Source organism: Marmota monax, unplaced genomic scaffold (assembly GCF_021218885.2).
Source record: "Marmota monax isolate L192 unplaced genomic scaffold, Marmota_monax_Labrador192_F-V1.1 WCK01_AAM20220418_F8-fsc00033, whole genome shotgun sequence".
NCBI classification, from domain to species: domain Eukaryota; kingdom Metazoa; phylum Chordata; class Mammalia; order Rodentia; family Sciuridae; genus Marmota; species Marmota monax.
In genome coordinates this window covers 50,294-70,963 of record NW_026694282.1, presented here as the reverse complement: position 1 = coordinate 70,963, position 20,670 = coordinate 50,294, and the positions used below count along the sequence as shown (strand labels likewise).

The 20,670-nt window shown below is 37.9% G+C and overlaps 1 protein-coding gene across 4 annotated transcripts in view; it reads left to right on the top strand.

Moving 5' to 3' along the window:
* Positions 1 to 996: 996 nt before the first annotated feature.
* LOC124108802 (multiple PDZ domain protein-like) overlaps positions 997 to 20,670 on the top strand; it is a 64,083-nt gene continuing 44,409 nt past the window's right edge. For 2 of the 4 annotated variants that reach the window (XM_058586335.1, XM_058586337.1), the window contains exon 1: positions 997 to 1,262. The gene's annotated coding sequence lies outside the window, so the exon portion shown is untranslated. Of the gene's footprint in view, positions 1,263 to 1,536; positions 1,556 to 3,648; positions 3,669 to 20,670 lie in introns of those variants that run through there. The other 2 variants (XM_058586340.1, XM_046467356.2) reach the window with 2 other exon arrangements.

Sequence of the window (20,670 nt, the reverse complement as noted above, 5' to 3'; positions counted from 1 at the left end):
ACTCTCAGCAGCAAGTAATTTATGTATTTTTGCAGCTTGCTCAAAATATCCATTTATAAGCTCAAGTCAACTTCCCTCTGAAGCGCTGTATATTTTATAAACTGTCATTCTCTTTAAATATCTGATGAATGTTGCAGACATGCAAATTGATTTTTTTAGTAGCCAAAACAAAATTACAAGTCTGCCAAGAAAGAATAATACTTTTACTCAAGTTGAAAGACATTCTTGGGCTTCTGAGTATCTTTTGATTGTATATTCTAATATTAGATACATGTCATGAAAAACAGTAACTTTCTTGAACAGAAAAAAAACTTGTGGGATACAAAAATTGAAGATATCAGAAAAACAATTTTAAATGGCACAACATAGAAATGAAAGTCTATTCTTCCCAGTACTATGCGATTCTGAACATTTCTTAATATTTTCTGTTTCTGTCTTTTAATTGGATCATCAAACTAAGAATGCATACTGACCTGCTAGAAGTTATTCACAAAGTGAGACTACTGTCCTCAATCCTGTTTCTCACCATCCTATATATCAATATGCTACTCATGCAGAAGGCATCCACAGTCCACAACAATAAAAACCTGAAAGACTAGTTACTAGAGGCCACAAGTACAAATACGTTGTTAAATTCAGTAAACAAACAAAAAAGGACTCCCTTTAAATGTGAATTTTAGATAAACAATGAACAGTTTTTTTTAGTGTAAGTATGTCCCAAATGTTGCATGGTATACTTGTACTAAAGAAAATCATTTAAAAGAAAAAATCTGAAATTCACATTTATCCGGGCGCCGGGTATTTTATCTGACAACCTCTCTGTCACAGGTACCCCAGACCAAAGGCCCTGGAGTTGGTTTAAAACCCAGGACGGGCAGGAAAGGCTGAGCCCCCTGATTGGCCAAGGCGCGCCCGCCGCCCCGCGGGTCGCAGGCGTCACCGCTCTCCGGCAGCCCGGGCCCCGCCGCCACCGCCTCCACCGCAGCCCCGGTCGGCGCAAGTGCGGCGCACGCTGGGGGAGGGGGAGCGACAGAGCGCGAGGCTGGCGTCGGGCCGCCGGCTGCCGGCCGGGCGAGATTAAGTTTCTCGGTCACGCGTGAGTGTCTGTGCGCGTTTCTCCCCGGAGCTGCTCGCCGCGCCGTTACTTCACAAGAGGAGAGAGCAGCGTGGGCGAGGCGAGGCAAGGCTCCTCTAGTCCCTGGCGACCCCAGTTCTCCAGCCCTCCGCCTCCGTCCCCGCCCGGGGCGGCCGCTGCGAGCCGGGTAAGCGGCGCCTGGCCCGGGCCCGGAGGCCGGAGCGCGCCCCCGCGTCCTGCGCGCGCTCCGGCCGGGAAAGTGCGCGGCGCTAAGGGTTCGGCGCGCGGCGGCGGCTGGCCGGGTGCGCTTGCTCCACCCCGCGCGGCCCGACCTCTCGGTGGAGCCACGGTCTTCTGGTTTTCTAAAGCGATGGAGTCTGGAAGTTTCCTTTGCTTCTCTACTCCCCCACCCCAACCCGCCCCCTTTTTGCACATACTCTAAATGGTTTAAAAGTTTTTTTCTTCCCCTCGCCTGGAGAGGTATAGTAGTGGTGCCAAGAAGGGGGAACCCCGGGGCCTGGAGCGCGGGCCGGGCCCTCCGGGGTGTGGGAGCCTGTTGCTTTCCGCTGCGTGTCGGCGCCGGGAGCTGAACGACCCCCCGCCCCCCCCCCCCCGCACCCCCCAGTTACGCAGTGCCAGGTTTTGCTGGATGGGAGTAAGGGGTGGGGTAATGCTCTGTACTGTCGTCTCTAGCCTTAGAGTGGGGGTCCCCGAGGCGAGCCGCTAATTGGTACTCGTTCCTCCCGACTCTCAGTGGCGCCCTTGCCCTTTCATCCGCTGTTCCCGTTTGTGGGGGCTTTCTCCCCCTGCCGCCGCCTCTTTTTACTCGTTGACTGGCCTCTGTGCTTAGGGGGTTCATTGTCTTCAGTTTCGCGGCCCTGAGATGCTGGATGTTCCTAGGGAAGCACTGCCTGGGAGACGCTTTGTGTTTCAGGGAGTTGTGCTTGTGTATGGGGTGGTGATGGTGTAAATTTTTGCTTGCATTCTTTGCAGAGGCACAAAGGCCGAGGTATTCTTCCCGGGGATCACATGGAAATTCAAGCTGGAGTAGTGGGGAGGAGGTGGGGCCGGGAGAAGGCAGCCACTACGCTGGGGATTTGAGACAAATAGAGGGTGTCGGACATCGTGTTCCTTCTCCGCAGGCCTGACTGCGGAGGTTGCACTGATAGGGAAGACCCGGACAGTGAGTGCTGGGTGCCTTTGTGCGGAGGCGGTTGCGGGTGGAGGTATAGTGTTTCCTGTGTATCATCAGATAAGAGGACCGTGACTTCACCAGCCTCGGAGGAAAGAAAACCTGTCCCTGTTCTTTTATGTCCGGAGGGGAAGAATCTGGAAAGTAACCAGATCCCGCCTCATCCTGCATTGATAGACAGCTGTGCTGTAAACATCCTCTTAGTGTTTCCGTGGATTTTCTTCATTTAGGTTGCCTTTTATAAATGACAGTTAACTAACAAGGTGATGGTTCTAGGGGCTTGGAAGTTTTTACCTGTTGAATGTGATTGTAGGTGATTACAATGAACTTTTTGTGAGGGTCGAATCATTTAAATTTGTATAAGATATGCTTTAATGTCTGATAGAATTTAGGTAAATAGTTGCATTTAAAACTAACCAAGCCAGGCATGCAGTACGATGGTGCAGGCCGTACTCCCAGTGACTGGTGAAGTCTAGACAGTGGGATTGCAAGTTCAAGGTCAACCTTGGCAATTCAGAATTAAAAAAAAATAAAATAAAACAAAATAAAAAAGCGCTGGGAATATAACTCTGGAGATGTAGCCCGCGGATCCCAGCCCCAGTGCTACCCAAAATTAAGCAAATAAACAATAAACTCTTAACAAAGAGACTTGAACTTCAAATATAATCCAGAACTCTGGATTAATGCATCTGTGCCCTTGAGTGTCATATAGTTTGGGGTACCCCTCAACTCTTCTCTAGTTCTTCTCTCTGCTTCATTTGCTAAAATAAACAAAAACTAATAATTCTTAACATTTTACTAATAGATCATATGTGTATCATGTCTCTTACATATGTTCCTTTTTCTCCTTGACTTCTTTCTGTATTTCTTTTCACTTCCCCTCACTTGCTTCTTTTTTTTTTTTCTCCCTTTCCTTCACTCCTTCTTTCTTTTATCATTTCTATCACATAGATTTGGCTCTGCTGGGTTTTTAAGGGTGTCTGTGTATTTCACATGCCTTTTAAATATAGGTGAAACTTTTGACATTTAATTTTGCATTGACTTAACCCTGATTGACACTTCCAGCCTGTAGCTGATTGGGTGGGGAAGCTCTGATTTACTTATGTGGAAGAAGTGGACCCATTGTCTTGAATTAAGATTAAGAGCTTTTAGAAGCTCATTAAGAACAACGAATGGCTTGGAGGGAACTATCCTGAGTTAGAAATCCATATTTTCTCTACATTACATCCCAAATCTTATCATAGGCTTGACTCTTTCAAGTTGAATTGCAGGTCAGTTCCATTCATTGGATATTGGACTGGATGTACTCAAATACAGTATGTTACAGCAAACAGTAGAGATCTTGTACTTCAAAGTGAAGAAGCAGATGACTTCCTAGTGAATTCAAGATTGCTTAATGGTGTAGGTGAATAATGATATATTCCCCAGTTACATGTGCTTTTAAAAGATATCTGTCCTGAAGTAGAATTGCATATGATAATAGTTAAATTGTTTCATACATTATCAACTTCATACTTATAACAAGAAATATTATTTTCTCTTATGAATTAGTATTGTGCATTGGAGAGCATTTACATATAGTTGGGAAATGATGTTTAGTATGGTAAAACCACAGTGTTGCAATTAAATAGTTTTAGTGGCGTTCCATGGGTGGGAAAATGAATAAGGTGAAAAAGAAACCACTTTGGATAATCAGTGCTAAGAGTCTGTTCCCTTCCTGTGAAATATTTCCAGAGAAGGAATGAGGTAATTATTTGTTTAGTAGGCAATAATAAATGGATTAGGAGGTATGTAGCATTGGATTAGACACTGTGGAGAACGCAGAATATAAGATACTGCTCTGGAAATTTACTGTCTTTGAAAAATAGACAAATGAGAAAGAATAAAAAGGTTTTACATGAGCAAAAGTTACAAAGTTTCTAAGTAGTTCAACATAGGGTTGCTAGCTGGCCTCATTGAGGTTCTTATGAAACAAAGGGGACTTCTGTCTTCAAATAAGAGTGGGAAAGTGAAGGTTTTTATTTTATTTCTTTTTGTTGTTGTTTTTGTTTTTGGTATGAAGTATAGCTTACATCTAGTTTTTGCATTGAGAAGTGGTTATGGTATTGGGAAAGAGGTGGGGAAGTAGGTAGGCAGCAAGAATTGGAGTAGATTTCCATTTGGATCTTTCTATAGTGGAAATGAAGGTTTGTGCCAAGGGAAGAAATTTGGCTGGGAAAGGACAATTGATGAACAGCTGTGAGGTATAGACTGAGTTTTGTTTTTATCCTTTTGGATCTGCCCATTCCAGTGTTTCTTAGTTCTGTGGAATACCTTTAACATCCTATTTCTGCCAATAGTCATTTCAAGAAAATCTACCCCTTTGCTAGGTTGCCCCTAAAAACTCTTAACAGCTTCTGTTGCCCAGTTCCAAAGCAATTTTCACATTTTTCTAGGTATTATAACAGCACCCCATTTCTTGGTACCGCACTATTTCCTGGTACCAGAATCTGTTAGAGCTAGCTACCATAGAGTAGGTAGATGGCTGAAACAACAAATTTGTTTCCTTACAATTCTGGGGCTGGAAATCTAAACCAAGGATTGGTTCCTCCGGAGCCTCTCTCATTGGCTTGTGAATGTCTGTCTCTCTCCAAGTCTTCACATGGACTTTCTTTTGTGTATGTGTGGGGCCTAATCTGTTCTTATTAGTCATATTGGATTAGGAGTCACCCCAAGGACCTCATTTAACCTTTAGTACTTATTTAAAGACCTTGCTTCCAAATGTAGTAACATTTTGAGGTATTGGGAATTAGGACTTCATGAGTTTGGGGGGATTTAGTGGACACACAACTGACTGGCAGCAAAGTTCCTAAAGAGAACAAGGCTGTAAATTGTCTAGACCCCGAAGAAAGGATTGGCTCAGGGTAAGGGAGGGCGATCATGGAGAAGGCTATTATGGTAGTCTAAACAGTATTGTGGTAATTTGATGCTTGGAAAGAAAGGGAAACTTCTATTTGAGGAAAAAGATATTGTATCTTTGGCTTGAGCCACTTGTTTTCTTTATCTAGGTGTCTCCTGGGAAATTGTGCATTAGTTTTCTAGTGTTTTATAGAAAGCATTCATTTCTTAAAATACTTCTTATTTCTTAAAAATTATAAAATGTTGAATTAGTTAAAGATGAAATATCAGTATTTTGAAAATCTCAATGTTTTCTGTGCCAGATTAAAACAATATTGTCCCTAATATTGATTAAAAACTATGTCCCATGCCTGATTTGGGGTCCTAATATTTGGTATATCCCCACACCCCCGGAAATTTATTCACCTTTTTGGAAAAATATAAGATTCAAAAGGCAGTTTATATATCATAGAAAATAACAAAAACTTTTAAGGTGTTTAAATTATATTTGATGAATTGGGAAAATGTTAAAGCTGTTCCTCCAATGGTGGCTGAATTAAAAAAAATAAATAAAAGGAAACTAAAATTCTTGCTTTCTTTTTTTCTTCCTGTCTGCCTGTGGCAGTTGAATTTTCTTGTTTAAGGAATTCTTGTATTATTGTCTTTTTAGTTTCATTTGTATCTCTAAAAGCAACAGTCCTTGTTAGTTTTCTTATAAAACATTTTACCTCCAGATCTGCCATGCTGTAAATAAATGCATGATGGAAAAGTGAGAAAAGAAACATTTGTAAGAAAGATGAAAAACAGAAACATCAACTAAACACACAAATCTTAAAAACCTATTTAGGTTGTGTTGGCGGTTTAATGTCAGTAGTTGGAGTAGGTATGGGATAATTTACCATTTACTCTATTGTTTACATTTTAAAACCACATTGATGATAAAATATGTAAGATAATTGTTTCTTTTTAGTAATTCTTTGATGATAAAACTAGCATATTTTAAACATATGAAAGATAGACAAGTATAAAGAAGACAGACACAAAAATATTTCCTGTAATTCTGTCACCCAGATGCTGTTTCCAAAAAAATCTCCATATATTTTGGGAATGAGGATGTGTAAATTATTTTGATGTAAGCAGTCAATAGGTAGAGCTGTTCAACAGTAGATTTTACTGATTGCTTTTTTATTCAGTGAGGATAAAGTGACCTGGGATTATTAAACAACTGTACAGTTTGAACTGACACTAATAGCATTTTTTTGCACCAAGGTGTCTTGACTCTTGAGGTATAATAAAGTGCCATGTGGCACACAAGACACTAGGTAGAAATAAATTTAAAAAATACCATCTCTGCTTAAAATTAAATGCTAAACAGCCATTAATTTCAGAATAACTTTGTTATTACTTAATGAGATAGCCCCTGCAATGCCTTCTTTCAGGAAACTGGCTGTAGAAAATGGATATGGTAACCTGTTATTCTGTGCTCATAGCATATCACTAACCTAACGAAACCATGATGACAGACTCATTAAGGTTAAAAATGATGTTACAATTTCAGAAATCCTTTCTGTTGTATAAAGTATGCATAGTTTTGCTTCTAATTTGCTAGGATCCTGTCTGTCCTTTGGGGCCATTAGAACAAAATACTGTAGTTTGGGTAGCTTATAAACAACTGAAATTTATTTCTTACAATTCTGGGAGTTGGAAAATTGACAAGGTGTAGGCAGATTCCCTGTCTGGGGAAGGCCACATTTTTGTGGTTCTTATGTGGTATTTCTTGCTGTGTCCTCACATGGTGGAAGGGGCAAGGCAGCTCTCAGAGGGCTTTGTTGTTGTTTTTGTTAACTATGGATTAAGCCCAGGGCCACTTAACCACTGAGATATATCCCCAGTCATTTAAACAAAATTTTTTTTTTTTTTTTTTTTTTTTTAAGTTTTGAGACAGGGTCTCACTAAATTGCTTAGGGCCTTCCAAAGTTGTTGAGAGTGGCTTTGATGAATTCTCTTTTACAAAGCAGTGATCTCACTCATGAGGCCTCAACCTTGAGGACCTGCTTACCTCCCAAAGACCCCATCTTCTAATACCATCAGCTTGGAAGTTAGGATTTCAACATGGATTTTTTTTTTTTGGGGGGGGGGAGGGGTCACAAACATTTGGTCATAGCAGACCCCTTAATAGGTCCTACTTTGTCTAAGACATTACTAAAATTCATGAAGCTTAGGTATTACTCCCCTCCACCCCAAGTTTCCCAAGGCTATTTCATTTTAGTTGAAATCAGGCATGAAGTCTGCTTCTGAACAACATTCAGAACAACATGTTAGGATTGGAGGGGCCTCAATGGTAGAGTTCATTGGAGGGTTGCCTGACCCCTTTCCCTTCCCAACCATGTTTACAATTTTTCAGAGAATACAGAATGTTGTCATTCTCTGCCATTTGGAAAAGTATAGCATTGGTGCTTCTTTATTCTGATATAATTTGTTGAATGTATATTGGATTAGGCTAAATCTCAAAGTATTTTTAGGTCTGTTTTGTAATTTAAAGTTAAGTTCAGTGAGCATCTATTGGGTGTTAAACTCAGTATGTTCTGGCTTCACTCTTTTCAGTGAGGGAACAGGTTCTATTTATTTTCTTGCAGTATTATTTATAATTGACATACACTAAACTGTATATGTGAAAATTGTATAATTTGTTGAATTTTGGTTCATGTGGAACATCCGCTCAATCAAGAGTGTCCACACTTGAGTTTCCTTATGTGCCTTTTTATGCTTTCCTAGCTCCCTTATCTACTTATGTCCTGAGTAACTACTGATCTGCTTTCTGTCACTGCAGATTAGTTTTCATTCCCTAGAACTTTAAATAATGGAACTTTTTCCATTGTCTCATAGTATATTCATTCTCAGTTTTGTCAGGTGAAAAATTTTATCTTACATTCTCTAATTGAGTTCTGTGAATTAAACTGACAAATGACAGAGTAAAAGAAAAAGGCATACAAATTTAATTCATGTTTTTAATTTTATATCCAGAGGGCTATACACAAACAAGTGAAGACCCAAAGAAGTTGTTTGACCTGGTGGCTTATATACTATTTTCATAATAAGAGTTGTTCTCTTCTTACTCATAAAGGAGAGGGAAACATCTTTACTGATAGAAATATATATCATATTAACAGAGGGAACTTTTCGCCTTATTTTTGGACAGAAAGGAGGGCAGAAAATCCTCTTGTGTCTTCTTTTTGCCAGTTATTTTCAGTTCAAAGAAATCCTTATGTCAGAATGGTGTATTTTGGGGTGGCATGTGCTGATCTCCTTCACTTTTAACTGACTTCTGTGTTTGATAGTGTTTATCAGTCTTCCTACAGTTAGCCCCTTTTGTTAAGCATAGGATTTAAGTATCCTTATTGAATGTCACTTGAAGTTTCAAAGTGTGTAACCAATTGTTTTAAATACACAACTGGAATTTTATAATAAAAGAATTTAAAATATTTAATGATATCAGGTGATTAAGTAAAATCAAATAATACAAGATCAGTGACTATTAAGGCTTTGGATAAGCTTTTATATCTTACCTTCTGAAGGGTCTAAGCCAAGCACATATTTCGTTTTGAACCCAGTGCTATATTTTCACTGTATGCCAAATTCTCTTTACCTATGTACATATTTTTAGTAGTTCTTAATACTTTTTTTTAGATTTGTCTGTCATGCCTTTTGACAAATTTATATTACAGTCATATAGTGAATTGAATAGCAAAGAAATTGGGTGCCAGGATTATACAAATAATTGCTATTCTGTATATTCCACCTGAGATTATTGAATATACTGAGTTGGAGGGGGATGATCTGGAAGTCTAACTCATTCTAGATTACTGTGACCAATAAAAAAATTCTGTGAGCCACGTGTTTAATTAAAAAATTTCTGTTCACTACAGAAAATGAAAAAAAAAAAGCAGTAGTTGAAGTCAATAGTTTCTCCAAAATGTCATCATTTCAATAGGTAATCAATACAAAAAATAATGAGGAATTTTACTTTCTTATATTTGAGAGAATAGCTTTAAAGTCAGTTGTGTATTTTACATATAGGCTCACCTCATTTAGAATTAGCCACATTTCCAATGCTTAAGAAATATTTGTGTCGCTTGGTGGCCACATATGTACTGGTCAACACAATGTGGATCAAATATCTAAGCCTTAGGCACAGAGCAATCAGGAAAAGAGATGTCTTCATTGTATTGTGTAAGCATGTTATGGTGACTGGAACATTTAGGCTTTGAGGTCCTTTCTGATCACTTAATTGAAATTGTTGCAAACAGCAACAACAGAACACGATTTGAAGCATATGTATTCTCTGTTGTTGCAGAAGCAAAAGTTGGTTATGATCTTAAAAATATTTAGTCCTTGTGAGTACCACAGTGAAATACTGTTAATGAGTATAGTTAAATAGTAGATCAGTCAATTAAGAAGGAAACAGACCTGTTTATAGAAAGAGAATGAGACCTTTTGAACTGTTTTCAGAGACAGAATACCAGTTGTCCTGAGATGACCCAAGTGAGTCCCACAGAATTACATATGCTAGCTAAATAGGGTACCTTGTTACATTACCTATGATATGATTTTTTTTTTTTTTTGTGGTGCTAGGGATTGAACCCAGGGCCTTGTGCATGCAAGGCAAGCATTCTACCAACTGAGCTATATCCCCAGCCCTTACCTATGAATTAGTAATTAGGGGATTGAATTGGTCTATGCTTATTTATCTTATATGGCTAAGGTTCACATTCAAGTTCATATTAATTTGTATTTCCTTATGCAATTTCCCTTATCTGAATTACTTGGAATCTTGCCAGCAAGATATACATTGCCATCCCTTGCTGATTTTCCACAAGAGTATTCTCACTCAACGTAGGCTACCACTGACTGACAGGCTTATCAGCAGATTTAGACAGTAACATCTCTTTGCTATCAGAGGAATACAGGTTTTTCTCTAGCAAGTCTATATTATAGATTACGAAAAACACTGCTCTTATTGTGGAGAATTTTATTTTCTTCTTGGGTGTATGCATATTCAATTAACAAAGATCTGTAGGTAAATTTTAGTTTAGTGTGGAAGTGAATAGAGAAGCTCATAGCAAATTTTACTTTATTTTATTATTATTATTTTTAGATTAGTCTGTTCTATAATATGTAGACTTCATTAGGTTTTGGAGCTTGCCAGGTATGTTTTTGATTCCATGGGAATTTTTAAATTTACCTCACAAACTATTGAATATTATTTAGGTATTTTGATCTTCCCTTAGATTTAACTTGACCTTTATTAAGGTTATATTTTGGTAATTTGTTTTGAATAGATATAGGAACCAAAGTTATATCACATGACACTGACTTAGCTTAATAAATAGTAATATTATGATTTGCCTGATATTTGACTGTAGTGAGGACTTTCATGAGTATTGTACCTAGTTCAGTATGATCAAGCATGAAGGAATTCTATTATTTCTAACAGATTTTTGCCACCAAGATAATTTTTCTGTCATATTATATTTTTAAATATCCATGTTCCTTGGAGTTCTAATCTCAGTTCTCCCTCTTTATTTATTTATTTATTTATTTATTTTTAATTTATTTTTTTTGTTGGTTGTTCAAAACATTATAAAGCTATTGACATATCATATTTCATACAATAGATTCAAGTTGGTTATGAACTCCCAATTTTACCCCAAATACAGATTGCAGAATCACATCGGTTACACATCCACATTTTTACATAATGCCCTATTAGTAACTGTTGTATTCTGCTACCTTTCCTATCCTCTACTATCCCCCCTCCCTCCCCTCCCATCTTCTCTCACTACCCCATCCACTGTAATTCATTTCTCTCCTTGTTTATTTTCCCATTCCCCTCACAACCTCTTATATGTAATTTTGTATAACAATGAGGGTCTCCCTCCATTACCATGCAATTTCCCTTTCTCTCCCTTTCCATCCCACCTCATGTATCTGTTTAATGTTAATCTTTTCTTCCTGCTCTTCCTCCCTGCTCTGTTCTTAGTTGCTCTCATTATATCAAAGAAGACATTTGGTATTTGTTTTTTAGGGATTGGCTAGCTTCACTAAGCATAATCTGCTCTAGTGCCATCCATTTCCCTGCAAATTCTATGATTTTGTCATTTTTCAGTGCTGCGTAATACTCCTTGGTGTATAAATGCCACATTTTTTTTATCCATTCATCTATTGAAGGGCATCTGGGTTGGTTCCACAGTCTAGCAATTGTGAATTGTGCTGCTATGAACATCGATGTAGCAGTATCCCTGTAGTACGCTCTTTTAAGGTCTTCAGGGAATAGTCCAAGAAGGGCAATAGCTGGGTCAAACGGTGGTTCCATTCCCAGCTTTCCCAGGAATCTCCATACTGCTTTCCAGATTGGCCGCACCAGTTTGCAGTCCCACCAGCAATGTACAAGAGTACCCTTTTCCCCACATCCTCTCCAGCACTTGTTGTTGTTTGACTTCATAATGGCTGCCAATCTAACTGGAGTGAGATGGTATCTTAGGGTGGTTTTGATTTGCATTTCTCTGACTGCTAGAGATGGTGAGCATTTTTTCATGTACTTGTTGATTGATTGTATGTCCTCCTCTGAGAAGTGTCTGTTCAGGTCTTTGGCCCATTTGTTGATTGGGTTATTTGTTTTCTTATTGTTTAATTTTTTGAGTTCTTTGTATACTCTGGATATTAGGGCTCTATCTGAAGTGTGAAGAGTAAAAATTTGTTCCCATGATGTAGGCTCCCTATTTACCTCTTTTATTGTTTCTCTTGCTGAGAGAAAACTTTTCAGTTTAAGTAAGTCCCATTTGTTGATTCTTGTTATCAACTTTTGTGCTATGGGTGTCCTATTAAGGAATTTGGAGCCCCACCCTACAATATATAGATCGGCGCCAACTTTTTCTTCTATCAGACGCAGAGTCTCTGATTTGATATCTAGGTCCTTGATCCATTTTGAGTTAACTTTTGTGCATGGCGAGAGGAGGGGATTCAGTTTCATTTTGTTGCATATGGATTTCCAGTTTTCCCAGCACCATTTGTTGAAGATGCTATCCTCCCTCCATTGCATCCTTTTAGCTCCTTTATCAAATATAAGATAGTTGTAGCTTTGTGGATTAGTCTCTGTGTCCTCTATTCTGTACCATTGGTCCACCTGCCTGTTTTGGTACCAGTACCATGCTGTTTTTGTTACTATTGCTCTGTAATATAGTTTTAAGTCTGGTATCGCTATACCGCCTGATTCGCACTTCCTGCTTAGAATTGCTTTTGCTATTCTGGGTCTTTTACTTTTCCATATGAATTTCATGATTGCTTTATCCATTTCTACAAGAAATGCCGTTGGGATTTTGATTGGCATTGCATTAAACCTATAGAGAACTTTTGGTAATATCGCCATTTTGATGATGTTAGTTCTGCCTATCCATGAACGGTATATTTTTCCATCTTCTAAGATCTTCTTCTACTTCTCTTTTTAGGGTTTTGTAGTTTTCATTGTATAAATCTTTCACCTCTTTTGTTAGGTTGATTCCCAAGTATTTTATTTTTTTTGAAGATATTGTGAATGGAGTGTTTTTCCTCATTTCCGTTTCAGAGATTTTGTCGCTGATATACAGAAATGCCTTTGATTTATGCGTGTTGATTTTATATCCTGCCACTTTGCTGAATTCATTTATTAGTTCTAGTAGTTTTTTTGTAGACCCTTTTGGGTCTTCTAGGTATAGAATCATGTCATCTGCAAATAGTGATAATTTAAGTTCTTCCTTTCCTATTTTTATGCCTTTAATTTCTTTCGTCTGTCTAATTTCTCTGGCCAGTGTTTCGAGAACTATATTGAATAGAAGTGATGATAGAGGGCATCCCTGTCTTGTTCCAGATTTTAGGGGGAATGCCTTCAATTTTTCTCCATTGAGAATGATGCTAGCCTGAGGCTTAGCATAGATAGCTTTTACAATGTCGAGGTAAGTTCCTGTTATCCCTAGTTTTTCTAATGTTTTGAACATAAAGGGATGCTGTACTTTGTCGAATGCTTTTTCTGCGTCTATTGAGATGATCATATGGTTCTTATTTTTAAGTCTATTGATGTGGTGAATAACATTTATTGATTTCCGTATATTGAACCATCCTTGCATCCCAGGGATGAATCCTACTTGATCATGGTGCACAATTTTTTTGATGTGCCTTTGTATCCGATTCGCCAGAATTTTATTGAGGATTTTTGCATCTAGGTTCATCAGAGATATTGGTCTGTAGTTTTCTTTCTTTGAGGTGTCTTTGGTTTCGGAATCAGGGTGATGTTGGCCTCTTAGAATGAATTTGGCAGAGCTCCTTCTTTTTCTATTTCCTGAAATAACTTGAAAAGTATTGGTATTAATTCTTCCTTAAAGGTTTTGTAAAACTCCACTGTATACCCATCCGGTCCTGGGCTTTTCTTGGTTGGAAGTCTTTTGATTGCTTCTTCTATTTCATCTATTGTTATTGGTCTGTTTAAGTTGTGAGCATCCTCCTGACTCAGACTGGGCAAATCATATGACTTAAGGAATTTATCGATGTCTTCACTATCTTCTATTTTATTGGAATATAGGTTTTCAAAATAATTTCTAATTGTCTTCTGTATTTCTGTAGCGTCTGTTGTGATATTGCCTTTTTCATCCCGTATGTTAGTAATTTGAGTTCTCTCTCTTCTTCTCTTCGTTAGCATGGCTAAGGGTCTGTCGATCTTATTTATTTTTTCAAAGAACCAACTTTTAGTTTTGTTAATTTTTTCAATGGTTTCTTTTGTTTCAATTCGTTGATTTCCGCTCTGATTTTAATTATTTCTTGCCTTCTGCTACATTTGCTGTTGTTTTGCTCTTCCTTTTCTAGGGCTTTGAGATGAAGTGTGAGCTCATTTATTTGTTGGTTTTTCCTTTTTTTGAGGAATGACCTCCAAGCGATGAATTTCCCTCTTAAAACTGCTTTCATTGTGTCCCATAGATTCCGATATGTTGTGTCTGTATTTTCATTTATCTCTAAGAATTTTTTGGTTTCCTCCTTTATGTCTTCTGTAACCCATTGACCATTCAGTAACATATTGTTCATTTTCCATGTGATGTAGGGTTTTTCCTTCCTTCTTTTATCATTGATTTCCAGTTTCATTCCATTATGATCAGATAAAATACATGGTATTATCTCCACCCCTGTATATTTACTGAGGGTTGCCCTATGGCATAATATATGGTCTATTTTTGAGAAGGATCCATGTTCTGCTGAGAAAAAAGTATATCCACTTGATGATGGTTGATATATTCTATATATGTCAGTTAAGTCTAGGTTGTTGATTGTGATATTGAGTTCTATAGTTTCTTTATTCAACTTTTGTTTGGAGGATCTGTCCAATTGTGAGAGAGGTGTGTTGAAGTCACCCATAATTATTGTGTTGTGGTCTATTTGATTCTTGAACTTGAGGAGAATTTGTTTTATGAACGTCGCAGCACCATTATTTGGTGCATACATATTGATAATTGTTATGTCTTGTTGGTGAATGGTTCCTTTTAACAGTATATAATGTCCTTCCTTATCCCTTTTTATTAATTTAGTCTTGAAGTCAATTTTATTCGATATGAGGATGGCCACCCCTGCTTTCTTACGAGGACCGTGTGCGTGGTATATTTTTTCCCAACCTTTCACCTTCAGCCTGTGTATGTCTTTTCCAATCAGATGTGTCTCCTGGAGGCAGCATATTGTTGGATTTGTTTTTTTAATCCATGTTACCAGCCTATGTCGCTTTATTGGAGAGTTTAAGCCATTAACGTTTAGAGTTACTATTGATATATGGTTTGTACTTCCAGCCATGTTTGATTATTTATCTTCTTTTTTTTTTTTTTTTAAATTTAGTTTGTTTCTCCATGGTTAGCTTTCCCCCCGCCCTCTGTCTTTATAGAGGCACTTCCCACTGATGGTTTTGGTTATTGTTTTTCATTTCTTCCTCGTGTAGTGTTTTGCTCAAGATGCTTTGCAATGCTGGTTTTCTGGCTGCAAATTCTTTTAGCTTTTGTTTATCATGAAAGATTTTTATTTCGTTGTCGTGCCTGAAGCTTAATTTTGCTGGATACAGAATTCTTGGTTGGCATCCATTGTCTTTCAGTGTTTGAAATACGTTGTTCCAGGATCTTCTCGCTTTCAGCGTCTGTGATGAAAAATCCGTTGTTAACCTTATTGGTTTACCCCTGAATGTAATCTGCCTCCTTTCTCTTATAGCTTTTAATATTTTCTCTTTGTTCTGTATATTGGATATCTTCATAACAATGTGTCTTGGCGTTGGTCTACTGTGATTTTGTGTGCTCGGTGTCCTGTATGCATCTACAATTTGTATATCCGTTTCCTTTTTTATTTCTGGAAAGTTTTCTGTAATTATTTCATTCAGCAGGCTACTCATTCCCTTGGTTTGAATCTCTGTACCTTCTTCTATCCCGATGACTCATAGGTTTGGTTTTTTTATGTTATCCCATATCTCTTGGATGTTTTTCTCGTGGTTTTTAACCAGCCTTTCTGAGTTGGCTAGGCTCTTTTCAAGATGATATATTTTGTCTTCATTATCTGATGTTCTGGCTTCTACTTGCTCCACTCTGTTGGTGATACTCTCAATTGAGTTTTTAATTTGGTTTATCGTTTCCTTCATTTCTAGAATTATTGTTTGGTTTTTTTTTATAATCTCTATCTCCTGATAAAGATGCTTAACTTCTTCTTTTATCTGTTTATGTAATTCATTTTCAAAGTGTTCTTTCACTGTTTGGATTTGCTGTCTCCTATCTTCTTTAAGGTTCCATTCCATTTGTCTAAGGTATTCCTTGAGTTCTTTATATGACCATTTTTCTGCTGACTCTAGGTCCTCCTGAATATTTAGGCTGTCCTTCATTGTTTGTACTCCTTTTCTTCCTTGCTTTTTTATGCTGCTCATGTTACTTCTTGTTCTGTTTGACTGCTGAGTTTCTGTTTACTCTTATAGATTTATTTGATGCTTGGGAGGAAAGATATTAGAAGGGAAGGGAAGAAGTCAAATCCACTGCTGATTACACACTCAGCTTCTCTGCCCAGAGCGAAGCGAAAGAGCTGCTGCACAACTTTTCATTTCTCAGGTTGTACACAATGTAGCGTCGAACCATATGTTCAGTCATAGATATACCAGCTGCAGTAAGCCCGGGATCATGATGAGGGGCAGCGGCCGCAGGCGCATGGTGCCGGCTAGCGTGGCGTCTCAGGAGCTGCGCGCCCTCGCCTGCCTCTTGCTCATCTCCACTTCTGGGGGCAGGACTGAGGACGCCTGGGACTGAGCGCCGCACTCTCCCTCTTTTTTTAAACCCTGCCTTCTTGACTGACCTCCTTTATCTTCAGCAACAATTTAGAGACCAGTGATTCTTCAGGGCCTGACTGCTTAGATGCACATGTGTAACTGATTCATTCTTTCAGCATGTAGTTATTGAGTACCTACTTTGGGACAGCTACTATTTTTGATGCTGAAGATATATATCAACAAGAGAACAGGTAAAGAACAAAATAAAAATGCCTATCTTCTTGCAATTTAAATTCTCTTATTTTCTATTTTATAGAAGCATATTTCAAATGTAATGTGTCCAAAAGGAACACATTTCACCTCTTTCTCTAAAAAGTTGTGACTTTTTCTTCCTACTGTTGTTCTTTCAACAAACAATGACAAAGTATTTCCAGTGCCCAAGATTAAAAACATGAAGAGTTAGCTTCTGTTGCTGTCACTCACTGCTTCCCCTGGCCCCAAGCACTCATCTAGCAGTCATTGAGTCCTTTTGGTTCCCTCTAATGAATGCACCTGTTTTGCCTGCATCTCCTCTCTTTTGCTTGCCATTGTCTTAATCTAGGCTCTCCTTGTTTTTTCTCTTGGGCATTTTGTTAACAGTTTAACATTTGGTTGTGGTGCCATTTTTTTCCCCTTTCTCTCTGTTGTGTTATTTACACTATTGCCAGAATTCTTACAGAAAATAAAATTTCAAATCCTCCCAATGCTTCTCCCCAATGTCTGTATACTCTAGTATGCCTGTGGGTAAGGTCCCAGGCAGGTCATGGAAGTATTGCTTTCCTAGCTTCTTTCATTACTTCACTCAGAATTGCAGCCCCACTGTCATTTAATTCTCTGGGTTCCTTATGGTTTCCTAACCTTAACAGATAACCCTTCCCTCAGCAAGAAATGCCTTTCCCTCTTCTGGCTTTCACTCATACTCATCTGTTGTATGCATCCTTCAAGATGAGGGTCATGTGTCAGATCTTTTCAAATTCTTCCTGACTCCTGTTGATGCTATTGGGTTCTAGCACATGTTTCAGTGTTAACCGTTTTCATTCAGTTAAGCTGAGAAGTTGGGTACCTGTCTTCGTTCTTTTTTGTCGTAAACTTTGGTGATAGAGGTAGATGAAAATTTTTGGGAGCTTGAAATTTATAGAATTTGGATGTTCTTCTTAAGTAACAATTTATGACATAAAATTAGATATGAAAATGTTTATTGGGGCCAGGGGTGTAGCTTAGTGGTAGAATGGTCACCTGTTATACATGAGGTACTGTGTTCTATCCTCAGCAGTATGTGCATTTGCGTGTGCGCGTGCCACACACAAACATACACAAATATAAAGTATTTATTTGAAGATGAATAGAAGGACTCTGTGTCTTCATGCTAAACTCCCTGTGACTTATGTTTAGGAAAATGTAAGTGGTCAGTTACGACTTGCTGAAATAATGCAATAGATTTTTCAAGGTATGTAAAACATATCATTATCTGTACATATATCAGTATCTGTATATATCAGTATCTGTAAAATATATCAATATCTGTTTCCATAGTTTTACTTTTTTGCTATTGATTTTCTAAAAATTAGGAAACAATGCCAGTTAGCCAACTGATGCTAATACTGTTGACAACTCAGTACAAGGAAATTTACTCAGCTTTAATGACTTGATTTACTACTTGATGTGAAAAAGAAAATAAATTACATTCTTCCTTTGAGATCAAATTTTACTTTGGTGGAGGAAATATTGAGTTTCTCCTGCAAATCTGAATCCATAACCTCAGTCAGCACCTCCTGTTGGTCTGGTGAATGCTAAGGAATTTTCTGAGGGCTTCTTTTGTCTTCTCCATGCAACTTTATCTTTGTATGTGTTCTTTCTTTTGGCTTTCTCCCCTCATCTCTTCTTTCTTTCCTCCCCTATTTATCTGTGTCTTGCCATATATCAAACCAGTTTTGCCAGGTATGGTGCTGTATGCTTGTAATCTCAGAGACTCAGAAGACTGAGGCAGGAGGCTCACAGTTCAAAGCCAGCCTCAGCAATTTGGGGCGGTCCTAAGCAACTTAGGCAGGCCCTAGGCAACTTAGCAAGACCTAGTCTCAAAATAAAAAATAAAAAGGGCTTTAGATATAACTTAGTGGTTAAGTGCCCTTGTATTCAATCCCTGGTATCAAAGAAACAAAAAAAATAACCTAACTCCCCAACCCCAAACAAAACACCCATTTTCTTTCCATCTGTCTTCTTTAGTAGATAACTTATACAAAGTGTCAGTACTTTGACTAAACTCTAGTTTGCAATTGTCTGGTTCATTTCTGCTCCTTTGAAGGAGTTTGAACAGGTAAAGAACAGGTAGAAACCCTTATTTGTCAAAAAGAGGTTTTCATTTATAGAAAAGGTGTTATAAAACTGCACTGCATAGGTAAAATGTGGTATAGTTTGTAATGTAATTGCTATCCCAGAAATGATGAATTTTGATTTGTATTAAGTAGTCACTGATTAAATAAGCCGGCATAAATCGATAACAGAAACAACAAAATAAATAGGTGTTTAGATAGTAAATAAGATATAGAATAATAATAATAGCTTTTATGTGCTTATTACTTCCAGGCATTTTGCACAAGTTATTGTTACTGCCCACTTTACAAAGGAAAGGGCAACTCAGAGGAGTTAAGCAACTTACCTATAATGTCACAACTAGTAAAATCACAGTGTTTCTTCAAAAGAACTTTATAAAGTAACTTGGGAACTGTGAAAACAAAGGTGCCTTGAGCTACTTAATCTGGAGGTAAATAGCTGTTTTCTTTCCTGCATTATTATTATTAGATCCGAAAACTGTGATTTGGTGCAGAGGGACTTGCCTTTGATGCTGTTCCATCTTGGGTTGGATTTAAAAGTTACTTTTACTTACAACCATCATGTATGTAAAGGAAAACACTATCTTTCTGAGCCTCAGTTTTCTTATCTGAAAGTGGGAGTATCAAAATGCATATGTATAAAAAACGCATGTTCTGCATAAGAAAACAGGGTATATGAAAACTATTTTATAAGTAGTTCATTTCAAACAGTAAAAATGATCCCAATTTTGAAGTTAAAACTTTCACTTGTGGAAAATATTTTGTCCTTAGGAAGAATCATTATTATAGTAGATGTAGTAGCAACTAATTCTTAAATGCAGTTTTATTACTGGTTGTTAGTGAATAGCATTTTTTGAAAGCCCCAAATAACAGATTGTTGCTTCAATTTGTAGGTTATAACCAAGCCTACGTTTTAGACATTCCAATGATAAAAACATATTTGGAAAGTTCTGCATCTCCAAGGGAGTATTAGATGGCAGATTTGTATCTGAGGAATAAAGTTGCTTTTTTAAATCAGCAAAACACTATGAAAAATTGACAAGTTTGTTACTTAAGGAATCCAGTCAGAGTAGATATCCAATCTGATTGAGTAACTTTCAATCCTCCATTCTTATTTCCTTCTTTCCTCTTTTCACTCTTGGTTCTCAAATCCTCCTGCAGCTTTTCAGTATATATAGACTTTTCAGTACGTCCTACAAAAATAGCTATAGAGGCTGGGTGCGATGGCGCATGTCTGTAATCCTAGCGGCTCCAGAGGCTGAGGCAGGAAGATGGAAGTTCAAAGCCAGCCTCAGCAACTTAGTGTGGCCCTGTCACAAAATAAAGGGCTGTGGACATGGCTCAGTAGTTAAATGCCTCTGGGTTCAATCCCTTATACAAACAAAACAAAACAAAAAAACCCAAAAACCTATAGAAATATGATTGCTTAATAAATGATCTGAGTTAGATGATCTTGATAAAGTTATCTCTTTGATCCTCCATTTACATATTTGTAAAATCTCGTGTTAACAAGTTATGTGTTTGGGAATCATTAAAATGCACAAAATTTTCTTATATGTTTCAACAATTAAGCATTGATAATTCCAAAATTTGTTCTGCCAAGTGTATTTGAAGGTTCTGAATTGCTCCATGAAAAGTATTGTGAAGAATAGCCTCAGAGCAAGAGTGATCACTCACAAGCCCTTCATAATACCTGCAGGGTGCTTTTCTGCACAGAGCTGGAACTCAACCAAGAGGGCTTGCAAGTCACTAGTTACCACAAGCCCACTTACAGGAGAGAAAAACAGCCACATTAAGTACTACTCCAGTGTCTGTCCCAGAGGACTTCTGATCAGAAATTTGAGACAGCTATTTCTTG